General features: G+C 42.4%; 1 protein-coding gene across 1 annotated transcript in view; it reads left to right on the forward strand.

Moving 5' to 3' along the window:
- The first annotated feature begins 3228 nt into the window (after nucleotides 1-3228).
- The window catches only part of LOC147798065 (uncharacterized), a 48201-nt gene continuing 27968 nt past the window's right edge, over nucleotides 3229-23461 (forward strand). Inside the window, exon 1 of the mRNA XM_087141514.1 lies at nucleotides 3229-3629. The gene's annotated coding sequence lies outside the window, so the exon portion shown is untranslated. The remainder of the gene's footprint in view (nucleotides 3630-23461) is intronic.

Here is a 23461-nt window from a genome sequence, read left to right on the forward strand (position 1 = left end):
GTCGCTAGTTTTCATTATGTTGGTTTTACAGTGAAATTTCGGTATTTTGGCTGTGTGTCTTAGGGTTCTGCGCGGCGGATAGATAATTTTGAAATTGGGCGGTGTGTTTTAGGGTCTTATCAATAAATGAGAAACAAAGTGATAACCTGCGGTCCTCCAAGGATTGAAGGAAACATTGGGAGAGAGCGTCAAGGTAATTTGCATATCTTTGTCCTAACACAATGCGCAGTGCTTGTTTCTGGATTCGTTCAATTTGCTGTTTTTGTTGCTTTGTCCATGCTCTGCTCCATACAGGCGCTGAATGTTCAGTGAGGGGCTGGGTGTATCCTACATACACGGTAAGTATGGAAGGCCATAGGCCTAACGCTTCAACACGCTTAACATATTGAGTTTTCCATTGGCACGTTTTTCGATATATTTTACCTGTGAATCCCATTTTAGATCATTTTGGATATGAACGCCTAGGAACTTTTAGTAAGATTATGGTCATTAATAACTACATCGGGTTGGAATGGTTTCTCATAAAGGAAACATTCATTTTCTTACATTTTGTAGGATTCAATTTCATTTTGTTTTGATCAGACCACTGAACAAGATTGTTAACTGCGAGTTGCATACTCGAACATTGATTAACTTGCCGGCATTCAACTAGTGTTAAATCATCAACATACTTAAGAGTGTGCATTTGGTGAGATGGACACGCATCATTAATCATTGCTAAACAAATTATTGGTCCCAATCTCGTTCCCTGTGGAACCCCAGCTTTTAGAGTTAACCAGTTCGAACAGGTTGAATGATAACGGACACGCTGTTGACGAGAGCACAAAAAGTTACAAATCGTGGGGATAATGTTACTCCTCACTCCGAGATCAATTAATTTTGAAACAGCAATTGTATGGTCAATTCTGTCAAAAGCTTTGTGTAATCCGTAAGGATTATAGAAGATACAGTTTTGGGTTTTTCCGCATCAACATAGATAGGATGGAGCGTGTTAATTGGGCAGTGACTAGTAGAGAGTGATTTCCTGATGCCAAACTGATTTTCTATGAGCTTAGACTGAGGGATAAGATCTTGCAGGGCCCATCTTGCGATAAACGACTCCACTATATTCGCGAAGTGGTCCGTTAAGGAAATAGGTCCAAGTTTGTCAACAGACGGGGGGTTGGTTTTGGGGATCGGGACAATAGCACGTTTCCACTCGTCCGGGACAATTCCTCTTTGGAACGACAAGTTGATGATGTGGCTCAGTGGAACGGCAAGTTCAACTGAAAACTCACGGAGTATGTGTGCGGATATCCCGTCCGGACCGTCAGAGGTCTTTTGTCGGACCTTCGCCATTGCATTGTGCACTTCCCATGGGTACACTACAGGACCTGGAGTCGGCGTCAGGAGATATGCGGGCAGTGCACTCAAATGGAGGGGGCTCAGATCAGAGGACTGCGAGATAAAAAAAAGTGTTGATGTTGTTAGTGATGTTAAAATGGTCATCGGATGAAATACCAGTTACATGTATTGGTACGTGGCTCTGCTGGCCTCCAGTAAGGACACGGATTTCCCGATACCATGCTGCAGGATTGCTTCGCTTTAAACGTTGTACTCGCATGGAGTAATATTCTATTTTCGCTTTAGCGATGAAAGATTTGATCTTATTTCTTAGTCTTTTCCAGTTTAGAGGATCACCACGATGAAAGACATTATGTTTATCGCGTATGAGAGTTTTGATTCTTGCAGACATCCAGGGCGTTTGTCGCAAGAGTGCAGTTGTATCTTGCGTGTAGGAAAGTATTTATCGATGGCCAAGTTGAGGGTTTGTGTAAGGCGCTCACACTGGGAGTTGACGTCAGACTTCGTTGTAACTTCTGACCAATCGTGATTTGTTATCCAAGCGCCAAATGACCTCAATGCACTCTCAGACTTAGGCCGGCTGCACCGATAATGGTGAATATAATAATGAATATTCAATTTCCTGTATCTATTTCAGTGCACAGAATTTGAAGTATGCTGATTACCGGTGGCGATAATGAACCTTTTTCCTGTGATGTCCGATCGTGCTGGACCTATGATGTGTTGTGATAGTAATGAGAGGACAGTGTTGTGATGGTAATCTGCCCATTCAAGATAAACTAGTCAAGCATGCAGTGTTTGTACGTGAAGCTGCCCTTAGGAATACATGTGATCACCGTGGCATAGGCGGTCCACACATGGTGGTATTGTTTTCTTTTAGTCACGTGGGTGAAAAGGTCTATAGGGTACACAGGGTTTTATGGTTGTGTAACAGTAAGCGCTCGCTGCGCTCTGGTTATGGACATAATACTGCGCATGCCAGAAAACGGCAGGTGGCCAGATCTTGTAGCCCGGGTAGTTGGGTAGTTCGAACTCCTTCCGTGTCCTTGCTCCATGGTTATAGGCAGTGGCGTTACTCTGTTTTGGGAAGTGGAGGGATGTGGGATGGGAAAAGGTGGGGGGGGGAACGACTTGCCCGGCCATAGAAAAAAGTGGGGAACACACTGTGTAGGGGGCGATGTTCATGATAAAGATGCACATCTGTAAATTCATGCAGAATCTTACAGTAGAATTGTATATTTATAGCTTTTTAAAATTTCCCTGTAATTGGCCGCTTGTCGCTGTTGGTGATTTTCTTTGAAATAAATAAAAATGAATAAAATTGCTTTCCTTTTTATTGATATTGCAAGCATTTTAGTCATTGGGAAATCCTGAAAATTCTTCTCGATCCTCTTTATTTGTTTGCTCATCACAAAAAAGTGTGAAGTGGGTGTGTGTGCACGTGGGGGGGGGATGATTCAATAGCCTATCCGCATTTATACGAATTTATACGCATGGTTATAGGGCCCGACATAAGATCCTGGCTGGAATGAACCTTTATTTTTGCCTTGAAATACGATAAACCTAAATTTGTCAAAAGGTCATTCCGTTCCAAATGTAACACAGTTTTGAATTTTCATCCAATCCTACATCATACGATCATAAAAACCTAATAAACCTGACTCAGCAGGCTTCAGCCATTTTGTTGTCCGCACGTGTCTGCATAATTATACAATACAATCTTTGACAACCTTCACTTGTCTTCCCAAATCAAGATTTGAATGAATGGTCGTGATGGTTGGGAGGCCAGGAGAGTCGGTGGAGCTTTCTTTGTTTTGTGCAGGTTAGTTAAACTTCGTTTCGTCTTGCATTCAAATGTAGAGGGCGCCCTCGCGGGCCACATGTTGCACCCGTGCCTGGTGCAGACGAAACTAAAGCATGGAGGCAAGAAAAGGTACATGGTGTCGCACATCTTTGGACTAAACTGGCCTTGGCCTCGTCGGTGTCTTGCGGGAGTGGACGGAGCGGCCTGCTATACCATGCCAACACCATCGTTAGTATTCAACAGTGGCTCCTGCTCTTCACCATTTGATAAGAATTCGAAGCTAAGCTGGCAGTACACCATGTACCAGCTGCGGTGGATGAACTGACCACGATTGAAGCAACATCTTGACGTTGTTAATTAAGTGTATGTGACTGGGCCTGCTACATATGCTTATGTGTGCCAACCTACCGTAATCATGGATGAACTTTCTTGCGGATCCCATCTGCTGATTCGAACCATTACAGTGTAGGCCTACATAATGGTAAGTCCTTGGGAAGAAATCCCCCCAAAACGCATTTACATGTACATGTACAGTAGGTTTTCCTGGCCAGATTCATCAAACCATAGAGAAGTAAAACACTTTCCATGTTCATGTTGCCATCATAAAGATGTTTTTCTGTCTGAGAATTTGGCCTAAATCATTCTGAAAGATGTGGATTATTTTTATAACAACAGATTTCAACACTACCACTGAAGATCCAAAAATTTAAATTTGTCAAGAAATCAATTTCTCAAATAGTCCATGACTTAGTTAAACTGTGCACTTATTTAGAAATTTTGCAATTTATTTTGTATTTAGTCATTTCCTTTCTCTACCCTTAACTTCCGAAATGTGAACATATTTCATATCTCATTTACATACATTCCGATGTTTTTTCCATACGTGTATGAATTGCAACATTGGCAATTCCACGGTATGGGTACATGAACAGGACAATGTGCCACATGTATATCTCTGCTATACATGTAGCTCCATGGTCCATGTACATGTACAGTAGGACGCCACTTGTGTAACCAGGCAGAGTTCATTTAGGCTGCCCTGTTGTTTCAGTACCTCACAGTCTGCATCACATTGCATCTGATTGTGTTCAGCACACCCCTAGCCCAGTTAAGGGTCTAACCAGGCAGAGTTCATTTAGGCTGCCCTCTTGTTTCAGTGCCTCACAGTCTGCATGACATTGCATCTGATTGTGTTCAGTACACCCCAGCCCAGTTGAGGGTCTAACCAGGCAGAGTTCATTTAGGCTGCCCTCTTGTTTACATACATTCCGATGTTTTTTCCATATGTGTATGAATTGCAACATTGGCAATTCCACGGTATGGGTACATGAACAGGACAATGTGGCAGTGGCCCAGGCTAGGCTGCGCAGGCATGGCTGGCCATGCGGAAGTGGCCCAGGCTAGGCTGCGCAGGCATGGCTGGCCATGCGGCAGTGGCCCAGGCTAGGCTGCGCAGGCATGGCTTGGTGTTTAGTGATTGACTTCATTCTTGAAATGTTGCTGTATAAGCCACAGGGACATTTTCAATGTGCAGCGTATATTCCGAAAATTACGGTATATTAAAAATGTATATTTATTGAAAAGAAATCGACGAGCGGAACTCAGAAGCAAGCTGGGAGGTTCGTTTGAACCCCCTAAACCCCCCCAGCCTATAAGCCTGGTTGGTGAGGGTGAAAGAATAATCAAGTACGGTATGGGTCGAAACTGAAAGTGGATTTTTTTTCCATTCATCTACATGTGTATGAGGTCAGATTGAAGACTTTGTTTGATTTTGGTGTCAGAGAAGGGGATATGGTGGCTGACATTTGCTTTTTTGGTGCCTAACTTAGCTATTTTGCCAGCTTTTTCATCACCTGGAATACTGCAATGGCCACAGTGTTACATGTACCCTGATGTTGAATGTTAATGAAGATACATGTACATGTAGCTGGATGTCACAAACAATTTTATTTTGAGGTATGGGATTACAAATACATGTAGCTTGTATGGTACTGAGACAATCACTAAAAACACAGCCACTGAAGAAGTTTGACATTTTTTATCCATTGTACATGTAGGGCCTGGAGGAATGGAGAATGGTAAATAACTCAGCTTTGAACATAAAAAGTTTATACATGTAGAAGTGCGGGTACCACTGTTTCATCTGAAAATCTGAGAATACTTTGCCCTAAAAGAGCAGGGTTACTTTTGCTCATGTCACAGACTCAGTGGGGGGAAGGAGGGAGAAGGGGATTCCCTCCCCAAGAACTCAGCAGTGCCGTGCTCGATTTTGGAAAACCTACCTGGCATATAAAGACAGTTTTTTCATGACAAATGCAGAGTTTGAACTCATTATATGCTTTTGTTGTTCTGGTCATATGAAGTTCAAGGCTACATGCATACCATACCAGCTATGGGTACCAGTACCAGCCTGCGTACATTGAGTACCACAGTGGAAAAAGTATACGTTGGTGGCTGATCTGTCGCAGAAAAATCTACGCTGCGCAAGAAAAGCATACATACTGTACATGTATCATTTTCACAATATTCATGTCAAAGTGACCACAGAGAGTTACTCTGAAAACTCTTCAAGGGCTCAGCTCTTACAAAAATGCACTGATAGGAAAAAACTGGGAGGGGACAAATTCTGCCTCCTCCCCCAGCTCATTTAAGGTGAAGTTGGAGAATGTGAAGACTGCATCTGACAGTGTTGAGGGCAGGATTAAAGGAGCCGTCAATGTAAATTTGAAGTATATTGTAAGCTGTTCTGACAAAGAGTGTTCATTATTTTGCTACCGATATTACCTCTGACATTGATGCCGATATGTAATATTTGGAAGATTTTATGCCATGAGGAAGGTGCTAAGCAAGGAGAAAGAACATGTAACAAAAGGGTATTGGAGTTTTCTGTGTGGTTTGTCTCCTTATTAAGTAGTATTTATGGCAGTTGTTTTGATCTGTACTGTATGGTTTCAGTGGTTAAATACAAATCATTAAGAATCGATGGTAAAGGGTTACTGGTGGGTTATCACATTGAAGTTGGAGATGAAATCGGGAAGCGCACTGGAGAGCTCCAGTTTAGAGTTTAAGAGCTTGATAAGAATGCTGTCCAGTTTTTGTGTCATTCATGTACATGTGATAGTAGAATCTGAATGAAAGCTTCCTATCTGTACTCAAGAATATGTTTGATACACCAGTTCACTAGTAAATTCTAATTTGTGTGCACACTATGCGCATGTACATGTACATGTACAGTGTACATGTAAAATGGCAAGTGGAAGTAAGAAGCTTGTGTGGCCCATTGATAATGTGCAGGGCCCAGATTTCAATGTCATGTCTCTCAGCTTGTGTACCTTTTTTCACTTTTGTCTTTGGAAAACCTCCTAAAATCATTATACCTTTACTCTTTGGTCTAAAAGGGTTTTATTCTAAACAAAAAAACAAGCTTTGCTTTCTCCCCAAGTGCATGATCGATGTCAAAAGAAGAAGGGCTCCTTTCTGACCCCGTCCAATTACATAAAATAGTTTTCTACTTCAGGGTGCTATGCATCACTTGTACTGTGCAGAATCGGAGGTTAAATTGCACGGTACAGTACCTTCAGACAGGGTGTAGATATTTATTTGCCACAGATATGTACATGTACATGTACCAGTAGGTGATCAACTGAGAATGCTGGATGGCACCCAAACATATCGCACATCTTGGTTTCACCATGTGATTCTACATGTACCTCCATGGTTTCACAGCTCATGCAGACAGAACGGACCTCATGCTTTTTGAATGAACAATATTTTCAAGTTTTATTGTGTTCTCCAAAAATCTCACTCACATCAGAAAGTAATAGGCATATTGATTTTAGAGGGTTTTCTGTAGACAAAAGTGAAAATACATGTACATGTAAGTGCAGAGGCTGTGAAAAGAATGATGTTGGAATTTCTGCCCTTCTACATTTTCAATGGGCTGCTCAAGCTTGTTGCTTCTACTTGCCTTTTATATGCATGCGTACATAAATAAGAGTTTATTAGTGAACTGGTCTATTAACTGAAATAGCGTACATATTTCAGTCATTGCCCAATTTGATTCTGTTGATACAGCATTTAAGTTTTCCATTTTACAGCGATGTTATCTATTAATTTGTTGTCAAAAGTAACACCAAGGAATTTTGTTGATTGCAGGATTTGGACTCAGTGGTTTTGAATAAACTTAGAGAGAGTTATTGGTCTTCTTTGTAAAAATGAGTACAATTGTGTTTGGATGAGATAGCTTGAAACCCCATATTTCGCACAAGGAGCGAATATTGTTCAGACTTTTTGGATTTTCCTCTCAAGGAAAGGGATGTTTCTGTTGGACTTCTAAATTGCTACCGGTATACATGTACACTGTACATGTATCTTACCGGTATTTGCATATTGAGAAACTCTGACATCAAGGAGGTTGTGAGAGTAATCAACATTGAAGAGTAGTGGGCTGATAATGTTGCCTGATTTTCTGGGATTCTTTCAGTGGAAAGGGTGTTGGCCTTACTTTTACCAGTATGTGTACATGTAGCTTGGATTTTCTAAGAAACTTGTTTTTCAGCAGTGTTTTAGCTAGGATTTGAGAAGTGGGAGTGCAAAATGAAAAACTGGGAGTGCAATCTTGTTCGAGTCCAAAATTCTGTGTGTGAACTTGAAGCATGCAACACGAGCGCGCAGTGCAAAGTCCCTTACGGCCGGAATCCAGGGCCTGCGTAAGGGCCCTGGGAGCTCTGCCTATCTTAGATGCTCTCTGGTGGTCTCTGACAAATTTCTGACAGTTTTTCTGAGTTTTGCCTTTTCAAACAAAAACTAACAGCTTTTAGAACAAAAATAAAAGTGTAAAACTGTGTGCAATTGTTGTTTTATATAGTGTGATTAAATAGCCCTGCAACAAAGAAGCGAATAATGACAAACTCCTTTGAACAGATTTCTCATCACCACTTTCTTTTGTTTTAAAAAAATGGTATGCAGGTCATAATGCGGGTCTGTACTTGACATACATTTTTGTGCCTTTTTGTTTGCTATACTGTACATTCAGATTATTATGTGATAAGCAAACAAAAATAACGATACCAAATAAATCCCAGTATTCCTACATGCATATTTCCTTCGACAATTTGGCTAAGAACACGCAAACTGAGTACAAGATTTGACTTCAATATGGATGAAAAAATACATGTATCGCATAGTGCGTGTATGCTCACTGTACACACACCCATGTACATGTACATGTATATATACCAGACAGGCAGGCCACGTGCTCACGCTTGTGCACGAGTCTGAACATGGCATCAGAAGAGTTCGACAATTTTTCCATCGTTAAGATACCGGTAGATGAACCTAAACAAGCTGTATTCTGAATACTGATAATAACAAATATTACGTGTCAGCCAGCCCTTGCCTTGAAGAAGAAATTCTGTTAGTTTTCGTTTCATTCTGGATGATACATGTATAGTGAGCACGCAGTACAAGCCCCGAAACGATTATATGTCAACCTCGTCCCCATGGACTTCCTCATGCGAGAGTGGGTGCAATATGGTGGCTAACGATGGCCATGAGAATGAGGTTGATTACATGTACGATCGATCGCTGGTGAACGAGTATGGCTCCCTGTATTCATTTTGTTGCAAGTTGATAGATACAGTGCTGTAGTTCAACCTTGCCCACCTGAGAGCAAAGACCAAACTGAAGGCAGTACTTCCCTGAAAACAGCTCTCTGCAGATGATGCAACACTAGTAGCACACAGATACAAGAGGGACTACAATGACTTTTGTTGAGCATACTTGTAAGGAGTTCGGTCTTCTGATCAGTCTATAAAATACCAACATCATGGGGCAAGATGTCAGCTCCATTCCCAACACCTAAATTGGTGCCAACACATTACGGGTCATAGACAATTTCATCTGTACATATACATGTATGTACTAGTACCTTACATGTAGTTCATCCATCTTGAGCAACTTCTCTCTAGACGCTGAGCTGAGCTCCTGTGCAGGCATACATGTAGCATAAACAGCTATGTCCCGCCAACCAAGAGGGTTTTGGACCACTCCATGCTTACCACCAATACCAAGATGCAGGTGTTCTGGGCCTGCATCCATACCACTCTTCTTTACAGCAATGAGGTGTGGACCTGCATGTAATACTCCTGTCCAGAAAGCAAACTCAGTGCTTCCTGAATCTGCAGCTTGAGAAGGATACTTGATATCACCTGGGCACGACTGTGCACCTAACAGCAAGGCCCCTGAAGGTCACAGGCATACCAAGCATGTTTGTGCTGCTGTCTTGGCCTTGCTTTCATTGGCTTGGCCATGCCAGCCACATGCCAGATAGCTCAACATCAACCCCAAATACTGGGAAGCTCTTGCTGCCAATTGAGGCCGCAGGAAGCATGCTGTCAGATCAGTAACCCTGGCTGGCGAGCAACAGAGAGAGACCAGCTGGAAGCAGGCTGTCAGAGCAGTAACGCTGGCTGGCGAGCAACAGAGAGAGACCAGCTGGAAGCAGGCTGTCAGATCAGTAACCCTGGCTGGCGAGCAACAGAGAGAGACCAGCTGGAAGCAGGCTGTCAGAGCAGTAACGCTGGCTGGCGAGCAACAGAGAGAGACCAGCTGGAAGCAGGCTGTCAGAGCAGTAACCCTGGCTGGCGAGCAACAGAGAGAGACCAGCTGGAAGCAGGCTGTCAGATCAGTAACCCTGGCTGGCGAGCAACAGAGAGAGACCAGCTGGAAGCAGGCTGTCAGAGCAGTAACCCTGGCTGGCGAGCAACAGAGAGAGACCAGCTGGAAGCAGGCTGTCAGATCAGTAACCCTGGCTGGCGAGCAACAGAGAGAGACCAGCTGGAAGCAGGCTGTCAGAACAGTAACCCTGGCTGGCGAGCAACAGAGAGAGACCAGCTGGAAGCAGGCTGTCAGAGCAGTAACCCTGGCTGGCGAGCGACAGAGAGAGAGGCCAGGTGGAAGGAGAAGAGGAGACGCAGACACCAGCAAGCTGTTAGCCCCTATGCACCCAGGCACAGGCTTCACCTGCAGCACTTGCAACAGAGCCTGCCTTTTGAGGATTGGCCAGTTCAGCCACAGCAGGTTATTCAAGTCAACCACTTATTGACCAACTCAGGCTACCGGTACATTCAGACAACATTTTAAATTTATTTAAAACAGTAGTTACAGTACACCTGATTTGGTGTAACTTTTGCATTGAAACGATGTCTGGACGCTTTCCAAGTTACACCAAATCAGTTTTATTTCAGAGTTAAAATGGGGATTTAATCCACCTCAGAGGGAGGGTTTAGCATTAAACCAAAATGCTTTTAGCTAAAACCCATCCGGTTTTAGCCAGCGCATTGACCTAGAGTTACGTAACAGCTTTTCTTTGGTGCGCCTTTGTTATAAACAATGAGGTATACAATGTAACCGCATGCTGAACGACCCATGCAATGCTGTCATCCTACAAAACTGCCATTACAACGTGGGAAAAAGCGGTCACTCTCGTCTGCCTCTCTGTGGTATATTGCCAGAACTGCCGCAGTACTCAGGGGAAAAAGCGATACATCTTTGTTGTATTTGCCTTCTAAGGATGCCTAAGACTGGTAATGTGTCTGTAAGGTTGTGGACTGCTGATGAGCATTTTTCTAGGGCAACTGTCATTTGTTGCATCGCAATGATATATGAACAAGTGTCTCCCAATAGAGCACCATGTTGCACACATAACACAAACGCTGGTACCCGGGTGACATTCAGCATGTTTGTACCGGTACAGTAAGTATATCGGCAACCAGTCCAAACCTGCTTCAAGCGCACGCCGGCCATGTGTGTATGTAAACAAACTTAAGTGGGATTTATTTAAATGAGTGGAAGTTCTTCATGCCCCCAAGAAAAGGAGATAAACCGTTTTAGGTTAAACCTGCCAAATTAAAATGGTTCCAAAGGCTCGGTGAGTTTTAATTTTACGACCGCCATCTGTGGTGAGTGACCATTTTAACTTTTACCATTTTCACTAACACAGTGTCTGAACATAGCCTCAGGTGCAGCTCCATTGTCTTCTGAGACTGACGGATGTCAACAAGCATTAAGTGGTTGGGCAGTGGTCATTTCCACATGTGTCATTTAGCACAATCCAGTTTCTTGTTGGAGGCTATGCAAGGGGAAGCTGGAGTGAGGGAACTGTGTGATGTGTTAACCCTGGTGCCTTCTCCTATTAACCCTGGTGCCTTCTCCTATTAACCCTGGTGCCTTCTCCAGTATTGAGACAAACCAGATTGTTATTGATGTCATCAATAATTTATCCATTGTGGTCAAGTTTAGAGTTGCCACACAGCAGGTTATGACTGTTGAAATCACAGCCAACAATGTAAGGCTTGCTGGTACATGTACATTCAATGATCTGATTTGGAATTCCACAGAAGTGTTGGAACCTGTTTTGTACTTGACGGCAGTACCATACTTTGTCATGAAAGCACACCCACCACCACTTTTCTTGTTAGTATTGTTGCTATCATGTCAGTAGACATCACAACCAGGTGCTCTAACAGTTTTATCATCTTTCAACCACCTATCTTGGATGTACATGTAAATAATATCCGGTTTAGTGGGCCAAGAATAGATCTATAGCCTTGTTAAATTCTTTGTAGTGGGCTATGACAGATTGTGCATTCCATTGTAAAATAATTCAACCTGTGATAATGAGGTACATGTAAATATCGATGATGATGTGTTTGGATTGCCTTAGGGGAATGACTTGCATTTTGCTAGGTAGACTACATGTACATGTATGTAGTTGCTTGTGCTCCCGTCTTCATTTTGTGTGATTTCAGCATGTTCTGTTTTCCTTGCACCAGTTGGTGACTGCGATGCTATTCTATGTTTTTTATGTTGTCTAGATTCCTCAGATCTAGTTTGGAGGTGATCAATTACAGAGTTTTGCAGCTGTTCTCTGGTCATGTATCATTGATAGTATCTCAGATTTGCATTACTCTAGTGAGTAGTTCCAAGATGTTTAGCTCACTGCAGAGGCAGTGTCGGGGGTCCATTTGCGTGGCTGTCCTATCTTCAGTTTGGGTAGTGGCATCCTTTTGTTGTTTGGCAGGTGTTGTGGTTTGGGATTATATTAAGCATATACATTGTATGATACTATGATGTTTTGTAGTCCTCTTTCCTGTTAGATAGTTTTGCACCCACAGTGAGCCAATGCACTTTGAGTGTTGTTCCCCACAATTGCAGCCTTTAACCTGATCTTTTTGTCAGCATTGCTCATATAAATGGAATCTTCCACATCAGACACATCTTGTTGGAATATGACCAAGCTGTTGGCATTTGAAGCTTCATTTTACAGGTGAAATGGTGGGCTAACTCAGAAGTTTTCATATCCCATTTGGAATGTTCTGGGTAGAGTGGGTGTACTGAAGGTTAGGCAGACAGAGACTTTTTCCAGTTGGCCGTATGTTCTGCAAATCAGGCGTTTAACCTTCAAAACTCTCACTTGCTTGCAGGCTTCTGGTATTCCATTGGGATTCCAGTGACAACTGCCTGGCTTTGGGTTTTTGATTTAGCAAATTTGGTAGAACTTTGAGGCCTATTGGTCATGTTGCCACATGGCTTATAGATTTCTTGCCCGGGCTGGAGTATGACATCTAGCGGTAATACCCCCTAGGTCCTTCTTCATTCATTCATTCATTATGGTTTATTAAAACATGAATGGCAGCCGTTGGGCTAAATTGAACATGTTTTTACAATTTAAAAACCACTAAAATGTTACAAAATAATTACAAAAAATTGAACCTTAAATCGTAAAACACAAATACTGATATTAAGAAAAATTAACTCATTTAAAATTTTTATCATAGAAGGTATTGCACTATTTTGAAATTATTTAGTTTTACAACTGTATTGTACATATTTCTCAGTATTCCTCAGATCATAAGATATTGGTTGTTTTGTACAAAGCCATTTAGTCCCAATTGCGCTTTTCTCCAAAGACTGTGTAAAATCTGTACACAATTTATCCCTTCTATTTTGTAGTGACTAAATCACACGCTTGTAAAGCTGGATCGTATGAAAAATAATTGTACCCCAATATAATTCGACAAACCCTCTTTGGATGAATTCAATCCTATTTACATGGACTTTTGACAGGTTTCCGTTAAAAACAACGGTACCATATTCTAATACTGGCCGAATGTAACCCTTATACAGTGTACATGTAGATAGTAATGAGGCCTGCCACCGGTAAATCAAAACGCTTAAGACATCTTAGCATGTATAATTTATCATTACATTTCTTAATCATTTCATTAACATGTGCATCCCACTTTAAGTCACATTGGACTATAATTCCAAGGATCCTAGCAGTAGTACCGGTAACTTCCTTCAATTGATCAACTCCAATTAAAATTGGTACTGATAAACGTGGTTGTTTCGAAAAGGAAACTGTCATTTTCTAGCATTTGTTTGTTTTTAACCTCATATTATTGGTATTAGATCAATCCCAAAAATCCTATACTACATCTTGAATAACAGATGGTCATGTGGGACTCCAACAATCTACCAGGGATAAGTTATCTACTTACTTGAAGACAGATATTGATGAATCGGTACATGCATCATTAATCATTATTGAAAATAGGATAGGCCCTAGTTTGGTACCCAGAGGTACCCCAGCATGAGCTGTACTCCATTCAGACCTACTGGTAGTCCCAAAATATTTAACACACTGACGACGACAATCCAAAAAAATCAAAATCCAACTGATAATAGTAGGCCTTACATTGAATTGAAATAATTTTCGAGCTATGATATTATGGTCTATATTATGATCAAACGCCTTTGAGAAATCTCTTAAGACCACTGTTGACGTTGCCTTAGGATTTGCTGCATTTGTCATGTTTGTATAAATTTCATGAAGTAAGCCAGTAAGGTAATGTGATGTTGACAACCCACAGCGGTTCCCATATTGGTCTGTGTCTATACTCAATTCTATGTCTTCCAAAAGCCACTTCGCAATAAATGATTTCGCAATTTTCGCAAAGTGGCTAGTCAGTGCAGTAGGTCTTAAGTTCTCCAAGGTTGCAGGATGTGACTTAGGGATTGGCACAATCTCAGAACATAACCACTGATTTGGCACTTGAGCACTTGTAAATGAGGTATTCAAAATATGAGTTAACAGATAGCACAACTCATATGGGAACTCGTGTATAATACGCACTGGTAAGTCATCAGAGACACCGGCCTTAATTACCAAGTTTAAGTGATCGAAATACCTGGTGAGGTTGGATCTCTGGCAAGTCATCCTGATTCATTGGAAGGAACGTTGGTAAGGTACGCTGGTCAAGGTAAGGTAAATCTGAAGCCACCGAACAAAAATATTCATTAATCCTATCGGCAACCAAACGAAAATGATGTTGGGTGTCCCCAAATTCCATGCCAGGGATCGCAATCGGGTTAGGACCTTGTTCACGACCCGTCAATATTTTAATCTGATTATACCATGCTCTGGGATTGGTCGTTTTTTTTAATTACGAACCCGGGTACAAAAGTAGGTCACCTTAGCCTTAGAAATGCTACGTACTGTTTTATTTCGAAGATGACGCCATAAAACCAGATTCCCATTTCTGAAACCTCGTTGTCTCTGGCGTATACAAGCTTTAATTTGGGAGGAAATCCAAGGTTTATCAATTCTATGCAGGCGAATCGTTTTTGTAGGCAAGTAAGTAGTTTTTCCTTGACTGAATTAAGTAACATGCTACACTGCTCAGAAGGATCATCCAATTGAAAACACTCGTGCCATGTATGATGGGCTATCCAGTTTCCAAAAGTTTTGTTTGTAACATTACGTTGAGTACAATGGGTATCCTGATTGGGGACCCAAAGTATGCAGTTGTGGTCGCTTGTACCAAGTGGAGCATGGACGTCAATATCGGTATACAAATTGGCATAATTAGTTATGATCTTATCCAATATGTTACCACCACTGGAAGGGCAATTAACAACTTGTGCAAAACCATTAGGATCCAGAATTGACTGAATATTTAAATCATTGAAATCTCCTGGTGTAGAAGTACCAGCATCCGGATATTGCAACTAAAGAGACTCAATAGTAAAAGCAATATGATCAATATATTCTTGTGCATTATTTTTCCGAGGAGGATAGTACACAATACAGACTATCAAACATGAAATTTGGCGAGGCAGTCGGGGTGATTTCATTGTTGACCATTAGATCTCCGCTCCAGTAGGAATCTGTAATGACAACAATTTGGCTTGAAAAGATGTTAAGCGTACAATGTCACCCCACCACCTGAGCGACCATCACACCTTGGCCTCGATAACTTAGAAAAGTTTTGTAAGGTATACAATTGATTTGGGGTATCAGGAGACAGCCAATTTTCAGTTTCCTATGACATCAACATTGTTAGTGTCCACTTAAATTTTGAGTTCATCAAAATTAGTGGTCAGTGATCTTATATTTGACAATAGGAATCTCGGCAAATGATATTGTCTTGAGTCAACTTTACGATCAGATCTCAGCTGAGTTAAATACTCACGACCACGAAAATTGACTGTTTTTTAAAATCTTGGTCATACAATAACAGGAATTGGTTGCTTGTCACAGAGGATCGTAGACTTATCATTCGAAAGTTGATGTTTCTGTTTCCTGAGACCAGCTCGTTTACTTCTATAAGTACTGAGTTTTGAATTGTTGCCGAGGTCCTTGATACGGTACATGTACCATACGTCTGGGATGACTCTAAATTTATCGCACTGTTCCTTGATCTGGTAGAGTTGACTGGGAATATAATAACGGACAGGTTTACAATCTTGTGCCTGAGCGTCTGGACCAGGGTTTGGTTGGACACACTCAGAGAAAGTAAATTTTTTGAGTTTCCATTTTTGTATCACAAACTCTTTGAATTGCTAGGACCTGAAGAAGTAGTTTTCCTGTGTTCAGTTTTAGCAGACCCTTGTTAATAAACTTCAAGGCAAGACACATTTTTATCTTGTTGGGACTTTCAGATAAAGCATTTATTATATTGGTGTCGGACGTACATTTTTTGGTGTCGGACGTACACGTCCAAATTGACTTTTCAGAATAGAAGGTAATCAGTTCAAACCCAAGCTTGTCTCATTTTTCTACCTTCATAAAGGCTTTAGTAAACTTTCCAAACCAAAAGAAAATGCCAAGCCATACAAAAATCATCAAAAGCAACTAGAAAGGAATTGGATGATGGGGCATTCAGTGAAACAGTATGAAGGAAAATACTGTCTAGAAATATTTATGCAAATGTTGCTCATTTAAACAAGTCATGTACTGTCAAACATTCAAACTAAAAAAAAAGTTTTGTACAGTTAACAATCCTTTGGATAAATAAATCAAATTAAAAGACAATTAAATACATGTCCCTGTAAGGTCTTTTGGTCTTAAAACATGAAATTAAACATTTTTGTATGACAAATGCTGTGTGTGTACTAAGCTGCAATTTTAAAGATTTCCAGTTCACACTTCACAGGTTATAGTACACATGTACAATCCAAAAAGAAGCTAAATGAGTAAATGTATATACCCTTTTAGATGATTGCCAAATCAAAGGAATGGGCTAGCAATTAGGCTAAGAGATTATCCTTTTCACTGAAATTTAAGACTAATGGCATAATGCTTTTAAAACTACAGTCTTACATTGTATGTTTCATGATAAATACTGTACATGTATATGCCATGGAAAGCATACACAAGTGGAACACCCCCTTTAATTCCTCAAGCAACACAAAGTGAAGCCAATTGATTTTACATGTACCTTGAACAAAGGTATAAAAAACACACCTTTGTTTAGTCTTTGACAATTCTTCTTTCTTGATGTGGATTACATGTACATGTATACAACACCTAGAACTTTACTTGTCTTCATCAAAGCTCACACTGACATGACTTACTTCTGAATACATGCAAAGCACATGTTTGTCTATACATGACACATGTGGAATGGCTCTGGGACCTAATTATAACCTTATTAGGATGTGTATGTCCAAATAGTCAAATTTATGCAAATTAGTAAAAAACAAAAGTGAAGCCTACATGTACATGTATTTGGTACTTTTACAAAATGTTGGGGCCTCATTTTCATGTATGCAAATGAGGTGGTAGTGGTTTCTGTACAGTGTAAAAGCATTGCATTGCCAGCAATGCATGGTTCTGACAGTGTCGGACGTACATGTACAGCGTGTCGGACGTACACAATTGATTCCACAATTTTTGAGTATTTGAAAAAATAATTGGGGGGAGTTAAGCTGCTAAAGGGTGCACTGAGGGGATTAAAAACTATGTCATTTTGGTGTCGGACGTACATAAAAAAGTAAGTGTTATAAAATAAGACATTACATAGAATTTCAAAAGGAAAATGAAAATTCATTTCTCTCATTGTTTACTTATTGGGGCACTCTTGAAACTGTAACAAAACTGGAACAAAAAATTATCAGGCTAAAAAACAGAAAATCTTTCAGAGGGGAAATATTTTCCCCAATTTCTCGGTATTTAAAACCATTTTTTCAGTATCATATAAAAGCCAAATTCTTGAATGTTGTTAGAAATGAAGTATGTTTCATGAAAGTATACACCGTTAGCTTCAAAATGATATATAATTTGGCCCAGAGGTTGATGTTTCCGTGGAACTACCCTTTAGCAAGTTTGACATCTAGGAAATTGATGATGACTAGTGTACTGATAGGTTGCCTCTTGGTATTTTGGCTCTGGGTAAAGTGACATACATGTACATGCACAGGTAGGTTGGGATATTTGTGGAGGTCTGAGTCTGTGTAGACATCACTGTGTGATGTGCTTTGGTCATTTACGGCTTTTAGTTTAGGTTGTGATTCATTCTCAGCCTGACTAATGAATCTGTCTTGTGGTGATCTACGTTGATCATTATTATTGAGAGGGTCATTATGGGATATTGGTTTAGACCGTGACGGTTGGTCCCATGAGGTTTCTGATTCCATTTCATCATCCATTTTGAGCCAAATTTAGTCCTAAATGGGCCTAGAAAGTGGGAATATTGATATTATTAATACCTCCTGATTTTGAGATATCTCGCCAAAAGGATCACAAAGTAGAGGAAGGGTTGTCACTGGGTGACAGATTTAACATTTTCCACGCACTCTCAAGCATCCAGTGAGCATGTCTGATCGTGGTGAGACCCTACAATGTATGTCATCTCCCAAAAGGATTCACTTCACCAATCCCTGCAACTCATGTTCAAAGCTTTAACAATGTGTATTTACATCTCTCACTGTTTTATGATGCTGTTTTCTCAAAGTGGCACTCAATGGGATTATTATTTTTTTCTGCCTTACATGGGTTGTCTTCAATAGTGTACTAAGATACCGGGTACTGTCATTGCTGATCCTGGGATTCCCAGAAACTTTGTACTTACTGCTGGGGAATTTCCATGCTATGACTTGTACTAAAAGCACTTTCTCTGAGAAAATGTTAATTGTAAAGTACATAACGGCAATTTCCTCCCGGGTGACATCATATGCAGCAGTGTTTTTTGGTCAAAGGTGCATATCATTACTAATTTCTGAGAATTGTTTACTGGAAATTTTTAAATACTGAATTATTTTTATCAGGTGATTGGTATAGAAAGCTCCTTGTTGTTGTATATCTAGGCAGGGAACAGACACTGCTCGGACAATGCTTTTCGTTCTGGTCTGTTGCATTGTTAAGGCCACTGCTGCTCAAATCTTTAAAGAAAACATGCAGATGATCTCTGGTAGTGACATTTGTCTTACAACTGAAACATCTACATGTACATGTACATGTGTGTAAACTGAAGTCCAGAGAGCCTGTCTTTTTATTTCCAGCAAACTTTCTCAAAAAGAAGTGACTTTTTATCATTTTATGTCAGTCTGTTTCTTGATGTGAAATTGATGTGTCCAGTTGCCATCTGCATCATGCATAAAAATAACAGATTTTGAAATTAATACGGTTCCCAAGAGCCCCCTTTCGGCAAGGGGGAGGTTAGAGTGTTTATGATACCAGCGGACCTGCAATGTGCTACGCGCGTGGCATTTGGCTCATTCCCAGCAGTGGCAGCTACATGTACCCCCACCAGTCAGACACTGCGTACGTCACGCTGGCTGACGTCACACTTTTCCTTCATTGCCGAGCGTATACAGTTAGAAGTCGAAAAATGCAGGCTGGTTTGTACCTGTTATGTCTACCAGTCTACTGCGCTCTACCTACCCAAACAGTCACTACATATGCAATTTTCCCAGGCACCTACATGTATTATTGTCCGCTGAAAGGATTTCATCTTATGTAGTGCACCCTGACCTCCCACAATGCAACGCGGCTTCGCCGCCATGATTGTCCTTCTTTTCTCAGCACTGTAACGTAACAGACGTGTCTTTCGAGGCATCTTCGATTTTCGAGCTTCCATTTTCGCTACTTGGTTTTGTGTCAATTTGATCACCTTTGTGAATAAAGTATTACTGTACCTTGAATTTTTACCTGTTTGTTGATTAAGAGTATTTTCTTTTGTATAGTTTTGTGTTTTTCTTCTGTTTTTCTTATGTACATGTACACCCTGCAGGTGTTTACTGTCAGTACTATGAGGTTCTACTCAGCTACGCCCGTGTCTACATGTACCTTACTGGTTAATTCTAGGCCTTAGTCGGTTGACTTCAGGGTTCGCTGTTAGGATCTGTCATACTCCCCTGTCTTCTCCGGCTACTAAGACGAGAAAAAGGCCTCGCCGTTGGCCAAGGGGTTCCAGCCAGGATCTGGCCAGGCCCCTGGTTTGTTCAACCCCACGGAGCTGATGGGGAAGCTCCGTGGTTGACTGTGGAGGGCCCAGCAGGGACACTGCCAGGATCTGGCAAGGACCCTGTCTCTTTGGTCAATTGCTGGCCTGGCGAGCCAGCCGGGACTCTCGAGGGAGTACCCCAAATGGAAATCTTACTGGCCTGCCTTATCATCATCATATGCCACGCCTTCCGACTGCCATGGCAAAGAGGACCCCATTCGGGGTTCCAGTCAGCACTCCCCCAGGCGACTCCGAAGAACACCCGCCGTGCAACGTCATCCAAGAAGACTACTTCTCCAGCAGTTTACGGGCATACTCCTTCCGGTCCAGGTATCGAAGCCACCGGGTTGGGCTCCCCGCAAATGCCAGGACCCGCCCCGCCTAGTGCACCACTGAGTCAAGATACTCCGCAGCCGGTAATTTTTTGTCGGGCTTTGCGGAGCCTCTTGGGCTTTTACAGTGCCGAAGCCCATTCAAGGCTTGGACTTTCAACTGGGCATCACTAGGTCATCGGACCTTATCTCTCCTGGTCCTCCCATCCGGAACTCTACAGTTCCCGCAGACTTCGACCGGGAATGCTCCCAGGTGTTCCGCCACCCACTGCCCCGTCTACTAACTCCGTTGTCGGGTCACCTGCTACCGGGAAATGCAAACGTTCCCCCTCTTTATCAAGTTCTTCAAAATCTAAGAAGAGACACCACTCTGATCATGGGCCTAATTCTGAGCAGTGGATGTCAGCCTTTCTATCCATTAATGAAGCCCTGACTTCTATCACTCGTCATGTAGATGACAGACCACCACCGGCCTCCATCGCTCTGGACCTGTTCCTGGCAGACCAGACCCTTCCACCTCCTTCAGCTGCAAGTCAACATGACACGGGATGGGGTTCTACACCAGACTCACAACAGCAGGGCGTTTCCGAGCTGTCAGAGTGGGGCCGCCCCCCACGAGGGCACCGTGCCTCAGAGCGAGGTACGTCTCTGTCTCCTGCTGCACAACCAGCATTTTCTTCTGACGAGGATGAAGTTGGCTCCGTCAATACCCTCACTCCGTCTGAGGGCCGTCTCTCATGATTCAAGTGCTCGGCCTGCCATCAGCCACTCCGCCATAAGACGACTCTAGCCACGGCTCCTTCAAAAACCATGCAGTTCGAATGGAGTCTATGGGACCTATTTTTCCTGAACTCCTGCTTGACCGCTCATTTGTAGAAATCTTCAAATCCCTTGTTAAGTCAAAGCAATGGTGTGCCCTTCCTAGATTTCAAGAAATTCCTGTCAGTTCCAGACCTTCTCGATGCAGCCAAAGACAAAGTCTCTGCTGATTCGGGAAAACCCTCTGCAAAGGCACATACCGGGATAAAGACAAGTCCCTGCTGGAAGAATCCACGCTCACAAAGCTCGACAAAGCTTCCCGCTTTGAGCTCCGCTGCACGGCCTTTCTTCTCCTTTTGTCGGTCTCTCCAGATTTTGCAGCCTTAGCACTTCGTGGCCTTGACAAAGGACTGAATAGTACATTTGAACAGTTTGCTCGAATATCCTGTCTGGCAACTTCGACGAGAAGATCCAACGCCCTTGATGCGATGCATATTCCCTACGAGGGAGTTAAATCTCGCCTTCAGCAATTGCTGCTGTTCGGAGAAGTCGTCTTTGCCGGCAAGTTCGCCGGATCGATGCGGCCAAGAAAATATCCTTCCACGAGCTACCCTCTTTGATTTCGCAGCAAACTCAGCTACGTAATGTCAGCCAAGTCGGGTCCACTTCAAGCCAGACTTTTTCGATGCATCGCCCTTTTCGCTGGCCTTTTCAATGATCAAGCCAATGCTGGGCCTCATCCGGCGTCATTCCTAAGGTGAATTCATCGCGCACTCCCCGTTCGTTCAGGGGACGTCACAGACGACTGCTTTGTTTTGTCTTCAGTAACCGCCATTTCTTAACCCGTCGGCGGCCACCTTCAACTGTTCACGGGGTTCTGGAAAAACATCACCTCGGACAACTGGGTCCTTTCAACTCTCGCCTTTGGATATTCTCTCAAGTTTACAAGCACCCCGCCGTCCAAGGTAAGACTACATCCGACTCCTGTTCCCCACAACAAGGACCAATGCGTGGCACTGGAGTCGGAGATAAATTCCCTTCTTCAAAAATGGGCTATTGTTCATGTTCAACCCGACCAGCTGGGAGTGGGGTTGGTTTCAACATTCTTCCTCACACCCAAGAAGGGAACAGACAACTGGCTTCCTATCATCAACCTGAAGTTATTGAACAAATTCATACGTCCAAAGAAGTTTCTTATGGAAATTATCTCGACAGTGGTACACTCCCTACCCATTCCGTTCCGTTCCACACTAAATGTGGAGGAGAAATTTGACACCTCCACGGCTGTGTCAACATGGGAGGCCGAGGAAAGAAAAGGAAGCATCAGGAGGACCAAGCAGGGCGCAGGAAGCCTCTGCCATCCAGTCAAACCAGGGCCCAGGGTTTAGCGTTCACAGCTTCCGCATTGGCACAGCTGCTGCCGCTGCCATGAATGGTATCCTGTTGTCACAGACTAAGACCCTGGGTGGTGGAAAACCCTAACCCTAACCCCCACACTCACTGATACCTCTCCCAGTAGGACGTCTGCTCCTCTGTTCCTTTGGTTTTGTTTTTTGTTTGGGTTTTGGGGACAGTATTGTCTACCGGGCAGCAGAACACATGGGTCACATACCTTCTCTTGGAATCCTCACATGGCTGGTCACCTGGGGAGCCAGAATATCCTCACTCCTTCCATATGTCAGTGCCCAGCTTCAACACACACCTGCACCTGATGTGTTGATGGTCCACATTGGGACTAATGACCTCTTGACCGATGTCTCCCTAATGTTGAAAAATTTACCACAAAATGTCTCCCAAGTGACCTATTTGGAAATATTAAAGGATAGGCTAAAGGATAAAAGGGCCTGGTGCAACCTGCTCGCTCTACAGAGTTCAGCTGTGTAAAGACCAGACAATAAAACAATTCAGTATATGTAATAGTCATTGAGTCTAAACATAAAACAGTCATTGTGCTTCATGCATGCGTGCAAGTCACATGGCCAAACTTTCCACCAAACGTTCACGACAATGCAACTAATGAATTCAGTTCAAATGACAAATTTTTGAACTGACTTGAAGCCGACACTTGGCCCACACGTACTACGAGACAAATCTGTAAATGCGAACAGGCCAGAACTGTGCATAACGGTGAATGAGCGATAAACGTTGCAAAACGTTTAGGACAAAATTGAACTTACGTTCTGACAGAGCAAACTCCTGCCAGAGAAAGGCAAATTGTCACGTACGCCACAGCGAAGTATGTCGCATAAGTGTAGCGTACAAGAATACCCTCGTGTCTGGTACAAATTAATGGACTAGAACCCATTGTTGCAGACTAATATTGATGAGGATATGGTTAATTTATGATTATGACCATGAACAACCGCTGGGGCCACTTTACACAGAAAGTACAACGATTTCAATATTATGTCAGAACTGTGTTGAACAAGTAG

The sequence above is a fragment of the Acanthaster planci genome, linkage group LG09 (genome assembly GCF_054643075.1).
Source record: "Acanthaster planci isolate LZ-2023a linkage group LG09, COTS_SCS, whole genome shotgun sequence".
Taxonomy (NCBI): Eukaryota; Metazoa; Echinodermata; class Asteroidea; order Valvatida; family Acanthasteridae; genus Acanthaster; species Acanthaster planci.